We start from the raw sequence: 23,984 nt of genomic DNA on the forward strand, positions 1-23,984 counted from the left end.
CTGCTGAGCATTTAGAGTAGCGCAAAATTATTTACTTAAATTTTAGGGAAAGCGTCAATGACTGGTAAGTTTACCTTACACATAGCACCCTACTCCTGACTACACCATGACTGACACCCCACCAACAAACCCTAAACTCCGGATCTTTTCCCACAACGTGCAGGAACTCAACTCCCCAGTAAAAAGATGCAAAATAATGCAACAGCTTCACACACTGCAAGCAGACGTAGCACTGCTTCAAGAGACACATTTCCTGGCTACCTATAATCCCTCATTTCTTCACAAAAATTTCACTAAATTCCACCTAGCAAATGCGGCCAATAAGACGAGAGGTGTGGCAGTATGTTTTTCGAACAAGGTTCAATTCTTACACACCAAAATAATTAAAGATCCTGATGGCCGTTATGTTCTAGTTACTGGCACAATCAATGGGGGGGACATACACGTTTGTATCCTACTACACCCCTAACACACACCAAGACAAATTTTTTTAAGCCGTTCTCCAGACTTTGCAGCCTCACTTCCTTGGCACAGTAATTCTGGGAGGTGACTCTAACACTCCTTTTGATCTCTCCTCAGACAAGTCCAACCCCCCAGATCCCAAAAGCCAAGAGACCTCCCAGATGTAGCCTGTGGGTAGTGCAGACCATACAGTCACATGGCATGGTTGATATATGGAGGGAAATGAACCCCCGAACCAAGGACTACACGCACTATTCCATCCCACACAAAACGCACTCCAGGATAGACCACATCTTTGTTTTATCACATACAATCCCAAGGGTGGAGGCCTCCAAAATACATGATACATCTTTATCTGATCACTCTATAATGACTCTTACCCTTGGGGGTGGAGTCGGAGAGAGGGGGCCCTTCAAATGGCACCTCAATGAAGCTCTGTTGAGCAATTCTGCACATTGCACAATACTGGACACAGCATTGTCGGAGTACTTTTTGGAAAACGACACTGATTCGGTCTCGCCAGGCACTTTGTGGGCGGCGCATAAAGCGGTGACGAGAGGTAGACTCATCCAGCTTTCATCCCAAATTAGACGGGAAAGAAGGGCAGAAATAGAGGGACAGAAAATTGAGGGACTGTTGTGACCTGGGAGACTGCCGGGACAGGCATCCCCTGGGAGGGTAGAGAGGTGACGGGCGAGGTACGTCATGGGGCTGGGACCACGGGCTCTGTCACTCCACAGTGTGCACCCATAGGGGTGGGGTGATTACCCTGGAGGCCCTAGCGCGGTGAGACCCTAACTGAGTTTGTTACACCGAGACTACTCCACACAGTGGATATGATCGATCAGCCCACCTACATATGCAGTGGTTATAAAGGTATAGATGAATACACAACACCTAGATTTCGACAATCCTCAGATAGATGACCTGAATATACTTTCTAAATCAATTCATGTTACGTGCCACAATGTTTATAGGGGCTATTGTCCCACCATGGGCCCGCCACATGGCACCATGTTATTACTGTTACTATTTTTATTTGTTTCCAATAGAAAACATTGAAACTGAGATGATAAACGTTATATTGTTTACTCATATTTGCTACTGAATTACATATGGTGATCTATGCACAGCTATATGCCAAATGCTTCATGTTCAATATTTGACCCTTACATGTTTGCAGTGGCGTCTCCAGCTTTCATATTTAGGGGGGGGGCACATGGGGGGACAGGGACAAAAGTAGGGGGCAACTATAAAATGCATATATATATAGATATATAAATATATACTGGGGCCCTTTACTACGACCCCACAACGGCCCTTTCACATGTTCTGCAGTGAGCTCCCTTCCTACTGTATTGGGGTCCCCCAGTGTGGCAGAAAACAAGATATATATGTCACCAGCATACCAAGAAAATATAAGGATCCAAAGCAGTGGGAGAACTATCAGGGTTGCAAAGATTATCTTGCCTCCGGGCCCTGGTGTTCTGCCACTGTGAGGTTTCCCAGCCTCCTCTTGCTGTCCTGCCCCTGCTATTGACTGCTCTGGTCTGGCGTCTCTTGGAATTTACAGGCTGGTTCTCCTGTCCTAAGGATGGGAGAAATCAGTCTGTTTTTTCAGTAACTGAGAGTCCTGGTGGAGTCCTTCCTGCAACTCGCTCTTCTCCCTGCCAATGAGAATGCAGGGGAAGGAGCAGATCAGGCGGCTGTAGATGTGTGAGCGCTCGCATTATCTGCCCCCCCTAGGGACGCCATTGCATGTTTGACACTCTTGGCAGGCTATGTTGGCCTGCAGGAGGGTACTTTATCTGTATTGCTACTTTTATATTTGTACTGAAAATCTCAATAAAAACATTGAAACAGAAAAATGTGAATGTTATGTGCCTAAACTTCCACAAGCAGTGCTCCCAGATCACCAGAAGTATAAACAGCTTACTGGATTAACAGGATCTCTAAGTAATCGGTTCACACTGCCACGTCCTGAAAGTCACACGACTCACGGTGCGACTTTGTCAGGGTACTTCCTGGCAATTTGTTGGCGACTTGAGTACTACTTGAGGTGATTTGATGAGATTTTGAAGTGGCTTTGATACAACTTCAACTTTGAAGCGACTTTGAAGCAACTTTCCCAATAGCTGGACCACCTTCCTGTAATGGGGATCTCAAGTCGCAGCAGTGTGAACCCGAGCCTAAAAGGGATCAAAAGGGCTCAAACACATAAATAAGGTCACTCCAAGGGTCCACTGCCAGTTTCCAAACATGTCCAGTCAATCCAAAATCCTGTATGTGAGAATATCCAGCTTTTCCTTAGAGAGTGGGAAAAGAACAATGGGAGACCACAGAGTAGTATAGCTAAAAAGTCACCATTTATTATACATAAAATATACTCACAAATGTCACAGAGTACATAAAGCATCTATCATCATTCCGTTGTACACCGACGGGTGTAATAATGTCACAGGCTGCAGGCGGGGTCAGTGGCCTGTGACGTTATTACAGCCGCTGGTATACAACAGCGTGGTGATAGATGCTTTATGCCCAACCACGTCAGCAGAAATAACTATTTCTTTTCCATTTTTTGGAGATTATTCCTCCCTGTTTCATAGTATTTACAGAGACTTTAGCAATTTTTAACGCCTTCAAACACTAAAGTCCTGCAAGCAGACTTGGACCTAGACAAGTCACTTTCTGGTTTAAACTATCCGTTTCTGGCTGTCGTTATATTACTTTAGGTGACTCTGTTACAGTTTAAGCTGATTGGTAAAACTTGGACTCAGTTACTCGTAATTATCCTGTCTCTTAAGTGTATTACTACCATTGCTATTCATTTCATCCCTTGCCTGCCTTTACCCAGTTTATTTTATGACAATATATTAAAGTGGTTGTAAAGGCAGAAGTGTTTTTTTATCTTAATGCATTCAATGCATTAAGATTAAAAAAACTTCTGTATGCACCAGCCCCCCCTAATAATTACCTGAGCCCCATCTTGATCCAGCGATGTTGCAGGAGAGACTTAGCTGTCCAGCTGATTTGTTGAGACATACAGCGGGCGCCATTGGCTCTCGCTGCTGTCAATCAAAGTCAGTGAGCCAATGAGGAGAGAGAGGGGGTGGGGGCCAAGCCACGGCTCCATGTCTGAATGGACACTCGGAGCCGCGGCTCAGCTCGGGTGCCCCCATAGCAAGCTGCTTTCTGTGGGGGCACTTGGCAGGAACGAGGGGCCAGAGCACTGGCGAGGGACCTAGAAAGAAGAGGATTTGGCCTGCTCTGTGCAAAACCACTTCACAGAGCAGGTAAGTATGACATATTTGTTATTTTTAAATTAAAAAAACAAGACTTTAGTACCACTTTAACTGCTAGCAGACCAGCCACCGCAGTTATACTGCTGCAGGTTGGCACGGCTGCACAAATGCCAAAAAGCTACTGCCGTAGCTGTATGTCGCTTCTTTTAGACGTCACAGCAGGCACGCGGCCACCGCGTGTTCCCAGAGCCAATGCGCATGCCCGGCGGGTGTGATGACCACCAGGCAACCGGGATCTGTGTGTGTAAACACACAAATCCCTTTTCTCTCAGGGGAGGGGAGAGAGATTGTGTGTTCATACTAAGTATGAACACTGATCTCGCTCCTCCCCTAGTCAGTCCCATCCCCCCCACACTCAGAACACACCTAGGGAACACAGTTAACCTCTTGATCGCCCCCTAGTGTTAACCCCTTCCCTGCCAGTGACATTGTGACATTTGTACAGTAATCGATCTCTGTATAAATGTCAGTGGTCCCAAAATAGTGTCAAAAGTATCCGATCTGTTGGCCGCAATTTCACAGTCTTGATAAAAATCGCAGATCGCCGCCATTACTAGTAAAAAAAAAAATAAATAAAAATCACATAAATCCCCTATTTTGTAGACACTATAACTATTGCGCAAACCAATCAATATACGTTATTGCGATTTTTTTTTTTTTTTTTTTTTTACCAAAAATATGTAGAAGAATACATATCGGCCTAAACTGAGGAAATCATTTGTTTTTTGTTTTTTTGTTTTTTTAAATTGGAATATTTATTATAGCAAAAAATACAAAATATTGTGTTTTTTTCAAAATTGTCGCTATTTTTTTTTGTTTATAGCGCAAAAAATAAAAACCGCAGAGGTGATCAAATACCACCAAAAGAAAGCTCTATTTGTGGGTAAAAAGGACATAAATTTTGTTTGGGTACAACGTTGCATGACCGCGCAATTGTCAGTTAAAGTGGCGCAGTGCCGTATCGCAAAAAATGGCCTGGTCAGAAAGGGGGCAAATCCTTCCGGGGCTGAAGTGGTTACGTTTGTTTTACTAATTGGTCTTATGCTTGTGTTCTTTAAAATAGCATTATACCTGGGTACCAAAGTCATTGTCAGTGATTCCTGAGGTCAGAATCAGAGGACCCATCTTTACCAGCGGCTCCTTTGGGGGTAGCGCTACATCAGCAATAAGACATACCTTGCCCACCAACCCTTCAGTTATCTCACAAACACATTAACCACTTGCCCTCCGGAAGATTTTACCCTCTTCATGACGCGACCATTTTTTGCTATTCAGTACTGTGTTACTTTAACTGTTAATGCGCCGTCATGCAACACTGTACTCAAATGGAATTTATATCATTTTTTCACACAAATAGAGATTTCTTTTGATGGTATATGATCACCACTGGTATCCCAGTAATCTGACATTCTTCATCTTGTTGTACAGGTGGATGTAATAAAAGCAGCCTATAACCAGGCACTGGAGAGTGACCAAGACGACCACTACCAGGATGAGCAAGTGTCCCCAAGGTATGTTGGACACAACATTTACATCTTTTTTTTTTTTTTATCAGCAAAAAAAGACTGAAAATTTTGAAAGAAAAAAAATATTTTTTACTTTCTACTATAAAACATATCCAATAAAAAAAAAATTAAATAATCTAATTTCTTCATAAATTTAGGCCAGAATGTGTTCTACTACATATTTTTGGTAAGAAAAATCCCAATAAGTGTATATTTATTGGTTGGCGTGAAAATTACATCGCCTACAAACTATGGCATATACTGGAATTTTTATTTCATAATTTTTTTTATACTAGTAATGGCGGTGATTGAGTGGTTTTACCCCCTCATCCCCTGTCAGATCAAGCATTTTGTGTAACAGCTTGCGCCAGTATTACCCTATGGTATGACTGATTGGCACTGACAGGCTGCACTGATTGGCACTGACAGAGGAGAGGGAGTTTCACACTGAGCCGATATTGAAGCTTAGTGAAACTGTTTCATGTAATGTAATTGCATGCAGAGATAGAGACCAGCTGTCAAGATTCAGCGGTGATGTTGGGGGTGGGGGGACCCGGAGTGGCCAGCAGCTATCAAATACCAGCCAATGATTGGGCTGCTTAAGAAAGGGGGCAGGGCCACATAACGTAGCAGCCCTCCCAGATCCCATCCCATTGGCTGGTGTTTGATAGCTGCTGGGTCCCGCCCACCCCCGACATCAGCGCTGAATTTTGACAGCTGGTCTCTCTCTCTGCATTCGGTTACATTACGAGACAGTGTCACACACTGAGCGGCTCTGACAAGCAGAATGATCTGCTCAGTGAGAAACTGTCTTAGCAGGGGCTGCACACTCATTGGATGCCACCCCTCTTAAAATGCCGCTTGGGTTCCCACTGAGTCCCATAGTAGGGCCGGCCCTGCCCACAATTCTATCAGATTAGTCTGACATGATCTGCCCTCAGTAAAACAAAATTCAATGACCATTGCTCTTTCTTATTAGGAGAGATTCCATTAAAGGAGAAGTCGAGCCAAAGCTTGTTTGGCTGGGCTTCTATGGATCACAGATGTGCAGTTCGTTTTCCACTTCTGTGACCCGTTTTCAGCAGAGAGCGAACTGAAGTCGGATGTCTGCTGACATCACAGGAATCAGTCCAGGCACCGCATCATTGAGACTAAAGTCTGAATCCGCCAGGTGCCTGGACTGACACTCGTCTCAGCCCCTCAGCGAGCCGCTGAGAGGGCCCGCTCCACCCCCTCATCTCCCTGAGCGAGGAGGGAGATGAGCAGAGAGCAGTCTACAGCTCCCTGCTCACAGAGCTCTGAAAACCGAGGGATCAGCGGTGTTTGATCGCTCGGTCTTTAGTGCAGAGGTGCTGGAGGACAATGCTGCATTCACCTGATTATGATTAGGGAATAAAAAGGAAACCCATACTTCTCTTTTATTTTAACTGCTACAGATATTAAACTCACTGGCCTGTAGTTGCCGGTTTCGTCCCTACTACTCTTCTTGTGGACAGGTACATGACTAGGGTATAAAACATGCTTTGCTTTCAATACTGCTTGACTATTACTCCACCCCTAACTAAGAAACCACACAAGACACTAGATGGAGTATGATGACCATATCAGTCTTTTATTAACAAATTACAAATAACAAAGGAGACTGAGGTAATGCTTCCTTCTCCCTGCAGCAGACAGATGACATCTCATCAGCCTAGGTAAGGTCACATTATATTGTTTCTGTATATTGTGACATGTCAGAAATGTATTCATGCAGACTTGTAAAGTTTCTGAAAGGTGCATTCTGTGCAGTTCCAGTCCACAACTCGATGCACAGAAACAGTTTTACCTGAGAAATGATTTGTTACATCATCACACACATTCTCTTATTACCCTCACCCTTGCTGTGCAGTATGGTCATTCTAAGCCAGAGGTGTAGGAAAACACTTTTGTCAATGTCCCGCATCCTTTGTCACCTATGCCCTGCTAATGAACAGCTTAACGTGTGCAGCGATTGATTTCTCTATATGATGATAAATATTTAAAGAAGCACTGGCCTGTAATAGAGGTCACAGGTATTGGGGATGTGGAATGCAAATATAAAACTATTAAAGCTCAAATCTACTCTTTTTATTTTTTGCCTTGCCTGGTTCCTTCTTTCCGTGCTCATTAACATGCTAATACGATTTTTAAATGAAATCCTTCTGTCTTCATTACATACCATTTATACTGAGTGATGTGAGTGAAGGAAAGGGTGAAGTTCAGCTTCAATCTATAATTTTCCCTATTACTAAGAGCTAACAGTGTTGACTCCCTGGGCCTTCAGATCTGCTTTTGTTACTTATATTTTTATGTAATATTCTATTTTATGTAATCTTTTATTTTGCCTTTTTTAGAAGTACAACAGTGCAAACACATAAGCAAACCAATGGGGAATATTCACAGGAAAACTTTCAGAGACCAACGATTCCACTGTAAAACAAAATTACAAGGCACCCAATATAACATTGCCAGTTGTCATGCAGTAATATGATTGTAACATGGCCATCACACATTGCAGAGACATTTTGACAGAAAAGAGCGAGAGCTGGGATTACTTTGCCCATAGAGATAAAGGTAGGATCTCTGGTCTCAGCCGCAGAACCAGACCTAACAACTCAATAAAAACAAGAAGAATGGGGACATGGTAGATGGGACACCCTGAAGGTATCCTGAAAAGAAATAGCTGAAGGATCCATAACTGAACAAGGCATAGAATCAGAATTTCAAGGGGTTCCTACATGTACCAGTAACAAATATTCACTCATGGCGGGCTCTCTTTAGAGGATAGACAGTGTATTCAAGTTACCTATTTGTCATAAAACTTGTCAAATCAGACCTGATAGGTGTACCCAATGCTATTACACCGCCTGACCACCGGGGCACGCTGGCCGGGGCTATTGGGCTTCGTCATAGGCTGAGAGAGGCTCTGTCACCAGGGAGGGACGGGGCCGAGAGCTCCACTGATGCTCTGAGCCTCCCTGCCCCATGCAGCCTGTATGTGCTCAGAGGCTTGGAGAAGAGAAACCAAGTGGGAGCGCCTCCCCCGGACCGCTGGGAGCCCCGCCCCTGGCCGCTGAGAGCCCTGGTCACTGAGAGCCCTGCCCCCGGCTGCTGAGAGCCCCGCCCCAGGCCGCTGAGAGCCCCGCCCCAGGCCGCTGAGAGCGGGAGGTGAGCCCGGCTGGCCAGGTAGGTGTTTCCGCCCATATACACTGCCTTACTGTTATGCTAAACCCTCACTTACATTGTTGCTTACCCCAGTCATTGGTTACCTCCTGTAATCTATCCGCATTCATTGGTTATCTCCTGTAATAAGGGTTTTTTTTCTTGGAGAGTAGGTGCAGGAACCCCCCCCCCCCCGTCTGAGTCACCCCTTGTCTCTGCCCCCTACCCACCTCTGACCACCGTCTCTTGAATCCACCCCCTACCCACCTACCAGTACTGCCCCTTTTAGAGAATACAGAACCAAGTATCATTTGGTGGTGCTAAATCATTTGTATGGAACATGTTAATGATAAAAAGAAAAACATTAAAATAGATCCCCTGCAGCCAGCAACAATAGAATCCCAGCAATAGATCCCCACACAACAATAGACTCCCCCAGCAACAATGGACTCCACCCCAACAACAATAGATTCCTTGCAGCAACAGTGAACTACCCACAACAAAATATCACACCCAGTAACAAAATATCCACCCAAGCAACATTAGACGCCCCCCCCCCCCCCAGCAGCAACAACAGATCTCCCAGCAGCCAGCATCAATGGATCCTCCAGCAGCCAGTAAAAATAGACCTCTCCCTCAACAGTAGATCCCTTCAAGCAACATAAGACCCCCCCAGCAACAATAGATTTCCCCATCAGCAACAATAGACCCTCACACAAATCAGTGACAATAGATCCCCCAGCAGCCAATATCAATAGACCCTCCAGCAAACCTCACACCCCTTGCTATTACATACAGTTAGTGCTGGAGGTGCCGGAACTGCGTTCCCGCTGAAAAAAAGCCCTGCCTGTAATCAATCCACAGTCTCTGATTATCTCCTGTAATCTATCCACATTCATTGGTCATCTCCTGTAATCTATCTGCAGTCTCTGGTTATCTCCTGTAATCTATCCGCAGTCTCTGGTTATCTCCTGTAATCAATCCACAGTCTCTGGTTATCTTGCAGTGCCACTTCTCACCTTTGACTGCCGCTTGGGTGAGGAGCTGGACCCTCAAGGGTGTTGTTAGCCACCAGCCTGCCACGTGGACATGGATGTGGGTGATGTTCTGAAGTGCTGCTGGCTGCTTCTGTATGTTGACCCACCCAGTCCATCCTGGGTTACTAGGTGTGTCTTCCTTAGTCAGGCTAGCTTAGAACTTCAGTGCTGCAGAATTTATTTCCATCATTCTACTGGTATCTGAGATTGTGGCAACTGCTGGCAAAGTTGGTGATGGAGGCGCTGGACTGCGTCTTCCATAATTGCTGTTGTGTTAGCCTGTTAGGCACATGTAGCGATTTGGGATCATGGGCAGAATATTGCTGTGATTCTGCCCGCCAACGCGCCCGATTCCAAATCACACTGCAATGCTGGCAAAATGCAGCCCATGTGTTTGTGTTCCACTCATTTTTACTGGCACCACAATGTGGTGTCTTTTTGCTGTGATTGTTGAGCGATTTATCGCACAACAAGCATCCAAAACCACACCGTGTTTTGGTGCCACTAAAAGTGAATGGATCACAAACATACGTGCTGCGTTTTGCCAACATTGCAGTGTGATTTGGAATTGCGGTCAGAATCACAGCGATTCTGCTCACAATCCCAAATCGCTACATGTGAACAGTCAGGGCCTAACAGGCTAAGACAACAGCAATTATGGAAGACTCAGCCTCAGCATATTTTATAGGTACAAGGAAGCCCAGGTTTTGTTTAACCTTGCCCCTTAAGACCCTCCCACTATCATGTTTGGCCACACCTACTTTTTTGCAGCGGCGCGATACGCGAGTCACTGATCGCTGTCCCCCCTGTCATGCCCCTCAGTCTCAAGCTCGAAAGTTGTTAAGTACGTTCTGAATGTATAGACTTTGCATAGTACCACTTCTTTTGCCTAGTATGCTGCGTAAAAAAAAAAAAAAATAGTGAGTGTGCTGCCTTCCACAAGATGGTACCCCTTTGCACCTGCCCAGTAAGATTGGCTATTACAGTGCACCACCAATCTCACTGGGTAATGTTCATAAAAACTGGAAGATGGCAAAACAGAAATCCGGTTCAATTCCCAAGAGGATCAAGGATGCGATTGCTTACTAGGAGCAACACACAGGTTTTCCTTTTTCCAGTCTTTATGAATTTGACGCAATTTGTGTTATTTAAAAAGGCTTTTACTTAGTACCTACTGCTGAACCCCCCCCTTGCACCCCCCTACCTTGCACCTATGCCGAGACTATACTGTACCTGTACTGCTTGCAAGTTAACTCGGACTTTCGTTAAATGCACCAATGCTCATAAAGGGCCCCCAATGATAGCTGTCAGAAGAACATCTCAAAGTGCTGCCCCTCCTGTAATTAATATTCTGCAAGCCCCCTTTGTTCTCCTGCCTCCTCCGCTACCATCCACCTTTTCTTTTGGACAGTGCATACCCAGTCAGTCTAGGACTAGCACTGATGCCAAAAATACACGGTAACACTATAGTTCCAGTATTCGGTAGATTACTGTACTACTGCTTGCTGCTGCACTTGAGGTGGCCTTGCTAGTCCTTACTGTGAATCACTTTTTATGCTAAATTGTGTTATTACCACTGTTAATCGATTTTCTTTTTGATCCAATAAAGAGTTTATTGAAAATATTGGATGTTACACAACCAGAAGGTATGCAAGGGTATCAGGAGCAATTACAAAGCTTTTATTGTAAATATGACAATCCTATGATTCTGCCAGACAGTCAGTAATGTTATAACATTAAAACACTATAAAAAGAAAACGCACAACAATAAACATCTACAAATACCCATCTGTAGCAATGCTTTCGAGATGTCAAAATCAAACATTAATTTGTTACATATTCATGCGGTATGGACTTCATTTCTATCTTGGTTTACCCTTGGAGGAGCTTATCCAAAATGAACTGAGGTGGAGCAAGACCTGCGATATCCAACCAACCCTGTCATATATGCAGAAATTTATTAGGGGAGTTCAGTAATGGCTATATTAATTTTTCTCACATCAGGTAGGAATTGAGCTGGTGAATCCAGCATTGTTAATCCATATTATGAGTGCCTAGTTCCCAACCATATTCACCGACAATATATTAAGTTTACCTTTACTACAAGGTTTGGTGCCTGCTTTCTTTGATATAGCACTACTACTGGGTACTGTTACTTTCAATGAATTCCTGTGATATTGTGATATTGTATGTTTGTATACCCAACCTAGTGTGTCACAATGGATGAAGTTCTGATCAGTTTCCTGATTTCAGTCCAGAACAGTTTAATCTTGGTGCACTCCCATCATATATGATTATGGCCCCTTTCACACTGGGGCGGTTTGCAGGCGTTATTGCGCTAAAAATACCGCCTGCAAATCGCCCCAAAACAGCCTCCGCTGTTTGTTCAGTGTGAAAGCCCGAGGGCTTTCACACTGAAGCGGTGCGCTGGCAGGAGAAGAAAAGATCTCCTGTCAGCCGCATCTTTGGAGCGGTGAAGGAGTGGTGTATTCACCGCTCCTAAACCGCTCCTCCCATTTAAATCAATGGGACAGCGCGGCTATACCGTGGCAATACCGCGGCTATAGCCGCGCTATACGAGTGGTTTTAACCCTTTTTCGGCCGCCAGCGGGGGGTTAAAACCGCAACGCTAGCGGCCGAATACCGCGGTAAAACAGCTCTAAAAATAGCGCTGTTTTACCGCCGACGCCCCCTACCGCCCCAGTGTGAAAGGGGCCTATGTGATCCCAGCTGTCCATGCTAATGCTAACAGCTTCGGGACCCTATACCACCTCATTAAGAGTTTGTAGTCTCTTGTATTTTAGAGTATAGAGGAGGTATGCATCAAGCTCAGCATTGAACATCTCTGGGAATCAGTAAATGAGTACTTCAACTCCGTCTCCCACTCATTAAGAAACCTAAGACCCATGAGCATTTCACATTGATTCAGAAGCTTGTATGAGGTGGATAGCAGGCCCTTGTCAATGCACAACTTAAAGGAGTTTTCTAACCACTTCAATACAGGGCACTTATACACCTTCCTGCCCAGACCAATTTTCAGCTTTCAGCGCTGTCGCAGTTTGAATGATAATTGCGCGGTCATGCTGCACTGTACCCAAACTAAATTTTTATCATTTTGTTCCCAGAGCTTTCTTTTGGTGGTATTTGATGACCTCTGCGGTTTTTATTTTTTGTGAAACAAATAAAAAAAGACCAAAAATTTGGAAAAAAATAAAAGTTTTGCTTTTGTTTCTGTTAATAAATGTTGTAAATAAGTAAGTTCTCTCTTTCACTGATGGGCACTGATAAGGCGGCACTAATGACCGGGCACTGACAATGGGCACTGATATGTGGCACTGATGGGTGGTGCTGATATGCAGCACTGATGGGCATTGATAGGCAGCACTGATGGGCACTCATGGGTGGCACTGGTGGGCACTGATGGGCACTGATAGGCGACACTGATGGGCACTGAAAGGCTGCAAAGATGGGTTCTTATGGGTGGCATTGATGGGCACTAATAGGCGCCACTGATGGGCACTGATAGGCGGCACTGCTGGGTACTGATACATGGCACTGATGGGCACTGATACGCGGCACTGATAGGCATCCCTGGTAGCACTGGCAGTGGTAGGCATTGTGAGTGGGCACTGATTGGCAGCTGCCTGGGCATTGATTGGCAGCTGCCTGGGCACTGATTAGTACTTCCCTGGGGGTCTAGGGGGCATACCTGGTGGTCCAGTGTGGATTGCTTCCCTGGTGGTCCTGGGCGGCTTCCCTGGTGGTCCTGGGTGGGATCCGAGGGGGGGCTGTGCTGATAAACAATCAGCACAGACCCCCCCCCCGTCAGGAGAGCAGCCGATTGGCTCTCCTCTACTCGCGTCTGTCAGACGCGAGTGAGGAAAAGCCGATCATCGTGATTGGACACGGCTGATCACGTGGTAAAGAGTCTCCGTCAGAGACTCTTTACCTAGATCGGTGTTGCGGGGTGTCAGACTGACACCCCTCAACAACGATCGCCTCGATGCGCGCCCCTGGGGGCGCGCAGCGGCTCAATATCCTGCGGACGTCATATGATGCCCAGTCAGGATATTGAAACCACTTTGCCGCTGTCATTCTGCTATATGGCAGGCGGCAAGTGGTTAAGGAGGTTTTTTTATCCTAATGCATTCAATGCCTAAAGATAAAAAACTTATGTGTGTAGTAGCTGCCCCAACACCCCCCTAATTATTTACCTGAGCCCCATCTCTCTCCAGCGACTTCCACGAGTATCTTAGCCCTACGGGACTCTCCTCCTCCTGATTGGCTGAGACACAGCAACGACGCCATTGGCTCCTGCGGCTGTCAATCAAAGTCAGTTAGCCAATCAAAAGAGAGAGGGGGCGGGCTGGGTCAGGGCTCCGTGTCTGAATGGACACAAGGAGCTGTGACTCGACTCGAATGCCACCATAGCAAGCTGCTTGCTGTGGGGGCACTCGACAGGAGGGAGGGGCCAGGAGCAGCGAAGAGGCACCTGAGAAGAGGAGGATCCAGGCTGCTCTGTGCAAAACCAACTGCACAGAGCAGGTAAGTGTTACATGTTTGTTTTTAGTTTTGTCTTTTTTAAATTTAACTTTACAATCACTTTAAGCCATAGGGAGTCAAACCCTCTAATGCCGCGTACACACGACCGGACTTTTGGCGGACTTTCCTAACGAACGGACTTGCCTACACACGATCACACCAAAGTCCGACGGATTCGTATGTGATGACGTACGACCGGACTAAAATAAGGAAGTTGATAGCCAGTAGCCAATAGCTGCCCTAGCGTCGGTTTTAGTCCATCGGACTACCATACAGACGAGCGAATTTTTCGACCGGACTCAAGTCCGTCAGAAAGATTTGAAACATGTTTTATTTCTAGGTCCGTCAGACTTTTGGGGAAAAAAAGTCCGCTGGAGCCCACACACGATTAAATTGGCCGACGGAGTCCGGTCCGCCGGACCAAGTCTGCCAGAAAGTCCGCTCGTGTGTACGTGGCATTAGGGAGTCTGTAGCTCTGATCCCCCCAGGTGAGTGGTGATACAGGTATTGATACCTCCAAGCATCTAGAGGGAATGTACCACACATCTCCTTGAATTCCTCCAGCAGTTGTAATTTGCCATCTCTCAAGAATTTGAGGACACTTGTGTCTCCATCAGTCACCCATGCCCTGAAAGAAGACAGAAAGTTGAAGGAGGGGAGATATTGGTAGAGATAAAGCTTCTTGTTTATTCATGGAGTCCCAGAGAAGAAGACTCCGTTAAATATGTTTAACCCACGGGGCAAGAGCCAAATTACGGCTTGCCATTTTCAAAAGTGTTACTCAAACCTTTTCATTCACATGGTGTCTCCAACTAAGCATTCTAGTTAAAGCTACTGTCTTATAATAATAACTTAAATTGGATTTAGCTCTCATAAGAATTGTATATGCCAATATAGTCTTTGCATTCCCCCATACAAAATTAGTGAAGAGGCACCTGATGCTAGAAAAGAATATCTTTGGAAAAGTGTAATGGGTACCATCTGTAGGTAAAACAGGACTCTCTGTAAAATGTTCATTTTTTATATTGTTAATTCTACCCAGCCATGTAAAGGTAGCTTTATCCCATGTGGCCAAATCCAATTGCAGCACTCGAAGCAGAGGAACATAATCTATATATGTATATATATATGTGTGTGTGTGTGTGTGTGTGTATATATATATATATATATATATATATATATATATATATATATATATATATATATATATATACATATATATATATGTGTGTGTGTGCATATATACATATAAATATATATATATATATATATATATATATATATATATATATATATAGAAGATATACAATATATCTTCCACGTAGGTGGATAATTTGTGTTCAACAGAGCCCACTGTGAGGCCATGAATATTTGGGTTCCCCCTACTTTTACAAAGCAACGCTTTGCCTCAGAAATGTTTAAAAGCATGCTGTACCATATTTCTGTTACATAACAGATACACAAGAAAGACCACTAAAATAAGTAATCTAAGGCCTATATAGCTGTTATCCCCAAGGAGGATAAGAACCCCACACTCTGTGCAAATTAACCTCCGATATTTCTCCTAAACTTAGTCGTTAAGATCTTGGCAAAGCTGATAGCGTCTAGACTACAACATTTACTCGTAACAGTGATCCACCCAGCTGAGTTTTTATTATGGGTAGAAAAGCCATAGATAATTTGACCAGGGCCCTCCATTTAGCTCATTGGGTTTACACCCAGCATGTTTATCCATCCAGTCTACTTTGTACTGTTTATCCATACAGTCTACTGATGCTGAGAAATCATTTGACAGGGTAGACTGGGCGTTTCTGGAGGAGATCCTACTGGCCCTGGTTTCCAAATTGTTACATTGTATCCTAGCTTTTTACGGGGCTTTCTCAACTAGGGCTAAAGTTAATTGTACCCTTCCCCTCCTTTCGAGAATAAAAACGAGACTGGGCAGGGATGCCCCCTGTCACTGTTATTATTTGTACTACTCATTAAAGCATTGCTTTGTAAGAGTAGGGGGAACCAAATATTCATGGCCTCACAGTGGGCTCTGTTGAACACAAATTATCCACCTACGTGGAAGATATATTGTTGTATATTTCGGACCCGGTGATGACCTAGCCCAATTTAATGGTGAACTTAAAAGAGTTTGAGACCCTGTCAAACTATAAAATCAAAAAGTTCTGAAATAATGCCCTCTTAGGTGTGACAGAGTTTATTTAAAGCGGATGTAAACTGCAAAAAAAGAAAACAAAAAAACTTCTCCCTACAAGTTAAGAGCATGAAAGACTTGCAAAATTACCATAGTGGAAAAATTCCCCAGGGGGCTTTTAAGCAGCAAAATATTTCTGAAACAATGTTTAGTAACCATGTTTAGTAAAAATATTATTTAATTCAGACATAGAATGCATTACATAAATACAATCAATATCACATAAAATTTCCAGTAGTCGACATCAGCAGCAACAAAGGACCATCTCCCATGGCGATCAATTCATTGAAAAAGTTCTAATTGTACTCTTACATTGTATCAATACTATCCACATGAATCCCCATGAATACCCCAATGCATTTCGACCCTTTATCCTTTTCTGGTCTTCTTCAGGGAGGTTTTAACTTCTAAAGAGATACATCAAAAAATTCCATTAGGATTTTCTACAATATATAAAACATAACAGATCATTTCGTGATATTTTGAAAGTTTTTGAAAGTACATCTCCATACATATGGCGAAGTATTTACCATTTGGGAATAGGAAAGTGGGCTTGTGTCGCATAGTTTTAATTAATAAAAACCGTTGCGTGCGGTGGTCCCACAATGTTTGCTCATTCCCTCTGTCGCCTCTGGGCGCGTCCATAGTCCACGGGGCTTGCAAGGAGCCACGCATTTGGACCCAGTGGGGAAGGTGTAGGGCGAGGCACCTGTAATTTGATATTTGTAAAAATTAGTATATAGTCAGCGTGTGTCGGGTGGGTGTTCCGTATTGTCCTATATAGCCAGACTGCTTAATATTCAAAACAATTAATAGAGTGGTCTCAACTAATATTGTCCCTTTGCTCATATTTTAATAATTTTTGGATCTAAATTGTGATATGTGAATGTATGATAGGTTGAACTAAGTGTATGTGGCCGAGGAGGCCGCGCCAATACCGCCAATCTGCGGTTGGGTCTCCAGTTGCAGGGGGAGGATGTGGGGGGGAGATGAGCACCTGGGATCAAGAGATAATTAACTCTATTAAATAAAGGTGCAGCTTCCTGAGGATCTTCAGATGATCCCTGGATCGCTGCTGTGGGGTGGAGATGAGCACCTGTGACCAAGAGGCAATTAACTCCTATAAATAAAGGTGCAGCTTCCTGAGGATCTTGAGGTGATCCCTGGATGGCTGCCAACACATGCAGGAAGGGTCAGAACCAACAAGTAAGTGCTTGTACTGGATGAGTCCTGCCAGCCGCAGCTCACACAGTATGGAATACATTCATATTTTTTATGATTTAGGTTTCTCAATACATCTATCACATTGACATCTTATACACATAGCCCAATAATAAGTAATAGTAACAGTATTATCATTTTAACCACCTGTTTATAACCTTGGATATTCCTTTATTAGGCACTTCACATTACTTCACCTTGTATAGATTGTTCTCACCATCACACATCACTAGCCTTCTTAGTTCTTTTCCCTTTTTCACATGTTTGTTATATTTTTTTACAAGTCCTTGTTTGTTTTTTGTTTTTGGCACACATCAACAACACTTTATCATGCTACATTTCATTACACAGACCCCATACTTTTGGCACTGGTCAACAACATTTTATTTATAGAGTAAAAAGTAGTGCAGCGCTAAAAGAACTCATACAACTGAAAACAAGTCCGTATAATAACATATGCAAGAAATTGAAGCAAACAAAGCCAAGAGATATCCACGGTGATAAAGGGTGCTTCATGCAAATCCAAAGTGCTCTTGGAACCGTGCTCACACCTCTTGCCAGCCAAACCGCTCACCTTGTTACAAGGACCCCATAACTAACAGAAAGGTCTCATAAGCGTTCGCCACTTATTAGTGGTCAGGGTAAAATCTTGACTGGAAGACCGGAACCCGCTTCATTGGAAACCCAGATTGCTGAACTTAAAAGCTCTATTGAGTCTCACAAGGAGTCTGAAGAATTCAATTCCTCAGACTCTCAGCTGAGTTGAAAAACAAGTTAGTTAAATGGGACTATGAGACCCAAAATAAAAAGAAGAAAAAAAATATATAAGAGATTTGGAGGATTTTGGGAAAGAGAACGTATATAAATGGCAGAGCAAACCAGGAGAGTTAGTAACCGCTCATCCGTTACCAGCTTCTACCAACAGAGAACCTCCATATACCCCCTACCTACACAACAAGATGATCCTGGAGTTAATTGTGATCAGTTTGATTACAGAAATCCAGGTACTCCTTCCTATAATAATACATTTAAAGTGGTACACAATAAAAAAGGGAAAAATAAAAAAGGAAGGGGGACCAAGAGGGATGTCTATGACTCACCATGTAGGCAATACCCTTGGAACCCCCCTCATACTAATGAAGTATCCTATCATCAAGATACTTATTTCCCTGAAAGTGAGCATAACTGGGGTTACAATAATGGTCCTACCAACGATAACCAGTATTTTTCTAGACCTCATAATATCCCTTATAACAGAGGAAGAGGGTTTCAACCTTTTAGAAACCCCATTCCCATCCAGAATAGGTTCGCACCGTTACAAAATCCCGGACCCAAGAGGGGAGGGGATTTTTTCAGGTCCCCAAGAGGGATGGGGAGAGGTGCTCCATTCATTCCACCCAATCCAGGGGGGAGATCGAATATGGCCCCACCCCTTGTGAACCCAGACAGTGGGCTAAGAAAAAGAAAAAACAGAGAGGAAGGAGAGGAGGAAGGCGAACTAAAAAGAGTGAAACCCCAGTAGGGGCCGGTATTTATAACCTTAGCGGCTCACCTTTGAGTGAGGATGAGATTAAGGTTCTCGATAAGGGCCTAAAATACGCCCCCACATCAAGAAATACCATCTTTCTAATACCACAACACGTAACCCATCCAATATCCAGAAACCTCTGATCAAACACTCAAACCTCCGCAATAAATAAAAATCGCCTGACCAATGAAGCGGGTTCCGGTCTTCCAGTCAAGATTTTACCCTGACCACTAATAAGTGGCAAATGCTTATGAGACCTTTCTGTTAGTTCAGGGGTCCTTGTAACAAGGTGAGCGGTTTGGCTGGCAAGAGGTGTGAGCACGGTTCCAAGAGCACTTTGGATTTGCATGAAGCACTCTTTATCACCGTGGATATCTCTTGGCTTTGTTTGCTTCAATTTCTTGCATATGTTATTATACGGACTTGTTTTCAGTTGTATGAGTTCTTTTAGCGCTGCACTACTTTTTACTCTATTACTTGAAAGGACTTATATATTTGCCTTTAGTGTCCAGCAGCTTGGTTTATCTGATGTTTTTTTGCGCTGACTGTTTTTTCCTTTGAAAACATTTTATTTATGTCACACCTTATCACATAGATCCCTTCACTTAGTTTTTTACACACACACTACCCCACCACCCAGTATTATCACCTTTGTAAGGTGAGGCATGAAACTATAGAGCTTGTTTAAAGTGATTTTTTTTCATCAAGTACTCTATACACTTAGTTCAACCTATCATACATTCACATATCACAATTTAGATCCAAAAATTATTAAAATATGAGCAAAGGGACAATATTAGTTGAGACCACTCTATTAATTGTTTTGAATATTAAGCAGTCTGGCTATATAGGACAATACGGAACACCCACTCGACACCCGCTGACTATATACTAATTTTTACAAATATCAAATTACAGGTGCCTCGCCCTACACCTTCCCCACTGGGTCCAAATGCATGGCTCCTTGCAAGCCCCGTGGACTATGGACGCGCCCAGAGGCGACAGAGGGAATGAGCAAACATTGTGGGACCACCGCACGCAACGGTTTTTATTAATTAAAACTATGCGACACAAGCCCACTTTCCTATTCCCAAATGGTAAATACTTCGCCATATGTATGGAGATGTACTTTCAAAAACTTTCAAAATATCACGAAATGATCTGTTATGTTTTATATATTGTAGAAAATCCTAATGGAATTTTTTGATGTATCTCTTTAGAAGTTAAAACCCCCCTGAAGAAGACCAGAAAAGGATAAAGGGTCGAAATGCATTGGGGTATTCATGGGGATTCATATGGATAGTATTGATACAATGTAACTGTACAATTAGAACTTTTTCAATGAATTGATTGCCATGGGAGATGGTCCTTTGTTGTTGCTGATGTCGACTACTGGAAATTTTATGTGATATTGATTGTATTTATGTAGTGCATTCTATGTCTGAATTAAATAATATTTTTACTAAACATGGTTACTAAACATTGTTTCAGAAATATTTTGCTGCTTAAAAGCCCCCTGGGGAATTTTTCCACTATGGTAATTTTGCAATGCTTTTTGGGGTGTGCAGCTGTGTCAACTCTAGCATGTGTTACTTTACTTAGAGCATGAAAGACTTACCTAAAAAAGAACAAAGCCCTCCAGCTGTCCCCCAGAGCTTTCATCTTCACCCGGTCTTCCTTCCGGGTTTGCGGGCTGCGACCGTTGCTGCATTGCTTCAATACAAGTTTTATATTACACCTGACCGTGTGAATTACTGCCTCCACACCACGCTGCACCCCACCTACAAACCTTAAATCGTTTTATCAATATGTGTATAGTTTTCCTAAGAAAATTGTTTTTGTTAGTTGCAAATTCGTAGATCTTGCTATTTATATTTTTTCATTCGTTCTGTTTGTTACTTTTTTTGGTGTTGCATAACAAGAAAGAAAAACTATTTTTAATATGCACATAACTTCGTCATGCTTTGTACCTGAAACATTTTTTAACGTGCAAATCACAAAATAAAACATATACTTTTTACTTACAGTAAAATACTTTTTTTTTAAAACTAACACTGGAAAAATGCATTTTTCAAACTCTCATATCTTTCTGTCTATAGATTCCATAAAAAAAGGAACATTTTTGCCAAAAGCGAGCCTTGTTTTTCACATACATTGCATGCATTGCTCTGTTATCCTATGTAATAAGGAAATTATTGCCAATTAAACAGGTCCAGAGAAGAAATGTAAAAATAGCTCTGGGTATACAGCTGAAGTGATTACATATAGATATTTATAGATTAGGCACTAGAGGGGGCTCTAATTGCAATAATTCTCTCTTTCGCACAACAGATGTTCAGATAACATATGAGCCACACAGTGTGTGCATAGTTTTCAATGACTAGGTCAACCATACCTCCCAACATTTTGAGATGGAAATGAGGGACACCTACTAGCAAATGTATGTAGGCATAGGACACGCCCCCTACCACACCCCCTTAAAGGAGAAATAACCCCCAAAAACAGGTTAATTAAATCCACAAGTGCTTTTTTTTTACCACTACTATTCCTTTATATTGGCTTTTAAAATGTACAAATGCAGCAATTTAGAATGGAAGGATGAAAGGTTTAGCACTGGGAAACACTTTTTAAAAGATAAAAAGTGCATTTTATATACAACTATATAGATCAGACCAAAATGAGGAACAAATGAGGAGGAATGAGGGACAGAGGGATATTGCTCCAAATCAGGGACAGTCCCTCCAAATCAGGGACAGTTGGGAGGTATGGGTCAACTCTTACATTAAGCGAACAAACAGTAAAACACAATCACTGTGTGTAGCACTGCACAGCTGGAAGCAGAACCTGAACATATAAAGAGCATATATAGCTGAAGCTGACCCATGTACATATATAATTGCAGACTATACCTAAAAATATGATTTTTAAAACATTAAAGTGGAGTTCCAGACACTTTTGAGAGGTGGTCTTAAACGAAAGACCACCTCTCCACCCCTCGTTTTTGGATATTGAAAACATTTTTTTTTTTCCAATAGTACCTTTTTTGGAAGTACAAGTGTATTCAGCCGGACGTCACGTCCTCTTCTTTGGCGAGCACCCCCATTGACTTCTGGGACCTGTGTGTGTCCCAGAAGCGAAGCTGTCCATTCACAAGCACCTTGGGACTCGCACATGCGCTGTCGGAAACCGGCAGTGAAGCCGCAAGCTCCACTGCCAGTTTCCCTTAGTTGGAATGGCGGCGCCTGCACCCGATCCGATGGACAGATCGGCCTCGGGGGACCGACATCGTGGGCTCCCTGGACAGGTAAGTGTCCTTATTAAAAGTCAGCAGCTACAGTGTTTGTAGCTGCTGACTTTTAAAAAAAAATGTGGAACACCGCTTTAAAGCAGGGTTTCTCAACCCAGGGGTTCCACCATGATCTTTGCATTGGTCGCAGGCAGCTGAGGGATAGATCGCATTCCCCTCTGCCGACACTTGCAGAGAAGCGCGCTGTTCCCCGCCTGCCCATCCCAAGTTCTTGTATGTGCTATCAAATTTATTTATTATAGTTACTTATATAGCGCCATCAATTTACGCAGCGCTTTACATATGTATTGTAGATTTACATCAGTTCCTGCCCTCAAGGAGCTTACACTCTAAGGTCCCTAACTCACATTCATACATACACATACTAGGGCCAATTTAGACAGGATCCAAGGCAGAAGTGCTTACCACTTAACCACTGTGCATGCAAGGGGCTGGAGGAGAGGAGGGGCCAGCAAGGAACAGCATGCTAGAAGAGGCCTTATCACAGCCACTTCCCTGGCATGCTCTGCATATGAATGTACTTAGCCCTGCTGTGTACACCATAATATGCCCTGTTCCAGTGTAATGTGCCCTGCTCCCTCATAATGTGCCCGCTCTCTTGTAATGTGCCCTGCTCTCACGTAATGTGCCCTGCTCTTATGTAATGTGCCCTGCCCCCATGTAATATGCCCTGCTATGTGCCCTATAATGAGCCTTGTTCGCATGTAATATGCCCCTCTGTATGCCCCATAATGTGCCCTGCTTCTATGTAACCAGGTAATGTGTCATGCTCCCAAGTAATATGCTCTGCTCCTACGTAATATGTCCTGCTGTGTGCCCTATAATGTGCCCTGTTCCCAAGTAATGTGCCCCGCTCTCACATAATGTGCCTTGCTCTCACGAAGGCCGGGAGAAGATGGAAGTGTCAGGGTAAGCTGTCAAAGCGCTGGGCTGGAGGGCTCATTTAGCAGGTAAGTCTGTCAAAATATGCTAGTATGCAGTGCATACTAATACATTATGACTTAAACCTGCAGGGGGACGAGTTTTTTTTATTTTTACGAACCGAGTTTACTACCGCTTTAACATGCCCCAGTAGGCATAATTACATCAGGATGATCTTTTTTTACATGTTTATTTAGAAAAATATCATGAGATTATGGGACACATTTATCAATGTTTTTACCCAGGAATCACCCAGCATTCCCACATTTTTTACATAAGAGTTGACAATTTGTATTTATTTTTTTAACTCTTGAGTGACCGATGGGTGAAACTATTGATGAATAGACTCTTGCGCGTTCCTTTTAATGAGCCGGCTGCCATACCTTTCCGACCAAAGGATGGCACTATACATGACTATACATGTTCCCATGTGCTGCCATGGATTAGAAAATTACAGCTTATCCAGGTGACTGGAGCTCAGCATTTTCTGCCTGTTGAATTGCAGCCCTGAGATGCAGGGCCTTATGTAAAACAGGACAAGTCGTGACAGCAGTTGCCATAGAGACATTCTGGTCGTCGGTAAAGTGTTGATACAATTACACTGTGTAATGCTTCATGCTTATTATTATTTCAGGTCTATGTATGGGCACTGGTCGTTAAGTCAGAATTATAATGCATCCTTTTGAAAGCATACTCTTGTATAAAATGCTAACCAACCTGAACACATAGATCTCACCTGTCCCTAGTTATTCATTTACTATATTACAGTTCCA

At 43.4% G+C, this 23,984-nt stretch overlaps 1 long non-coding RNA gene across 1 annotated transcript in view; it reads left to right on the top strand.

Annotated features, from left to right (window-relative positions):
* LOC141134642 (uncharacterized) overlaps positions 1-23,984 on the top strand; it is a 73,177-nt gene that overhangs the window by 33,347 nt on the left and 15,846 nt on the right. Inside the window, exon 2 of the long non-coding RNA XR_012243252.1 lies at positions 5,193-5,275. This is a non-coding gene — a long non-coding RNA (uncharacterized lncRNA). The remainder of the gene's footprint in view (positions 1-5,192; positions 5,276-23,984) is intronic.

The sequence above is a fragment of the Aquarana catesbeiana genome, linkage group LG03, assembly GCF_042186555.1.
Source record: "Aquarana catesbeiana isolate 2022-GZ linkage group LG03, ASM4218655v1, whole genome shotgun sequence".
Classification (NCBI taxonomy): Eukaryota; Metazoa; Chordata; class Amphibia; order Anura; family Ranidae; genus Aquarana; species Aquarana catesbeiana.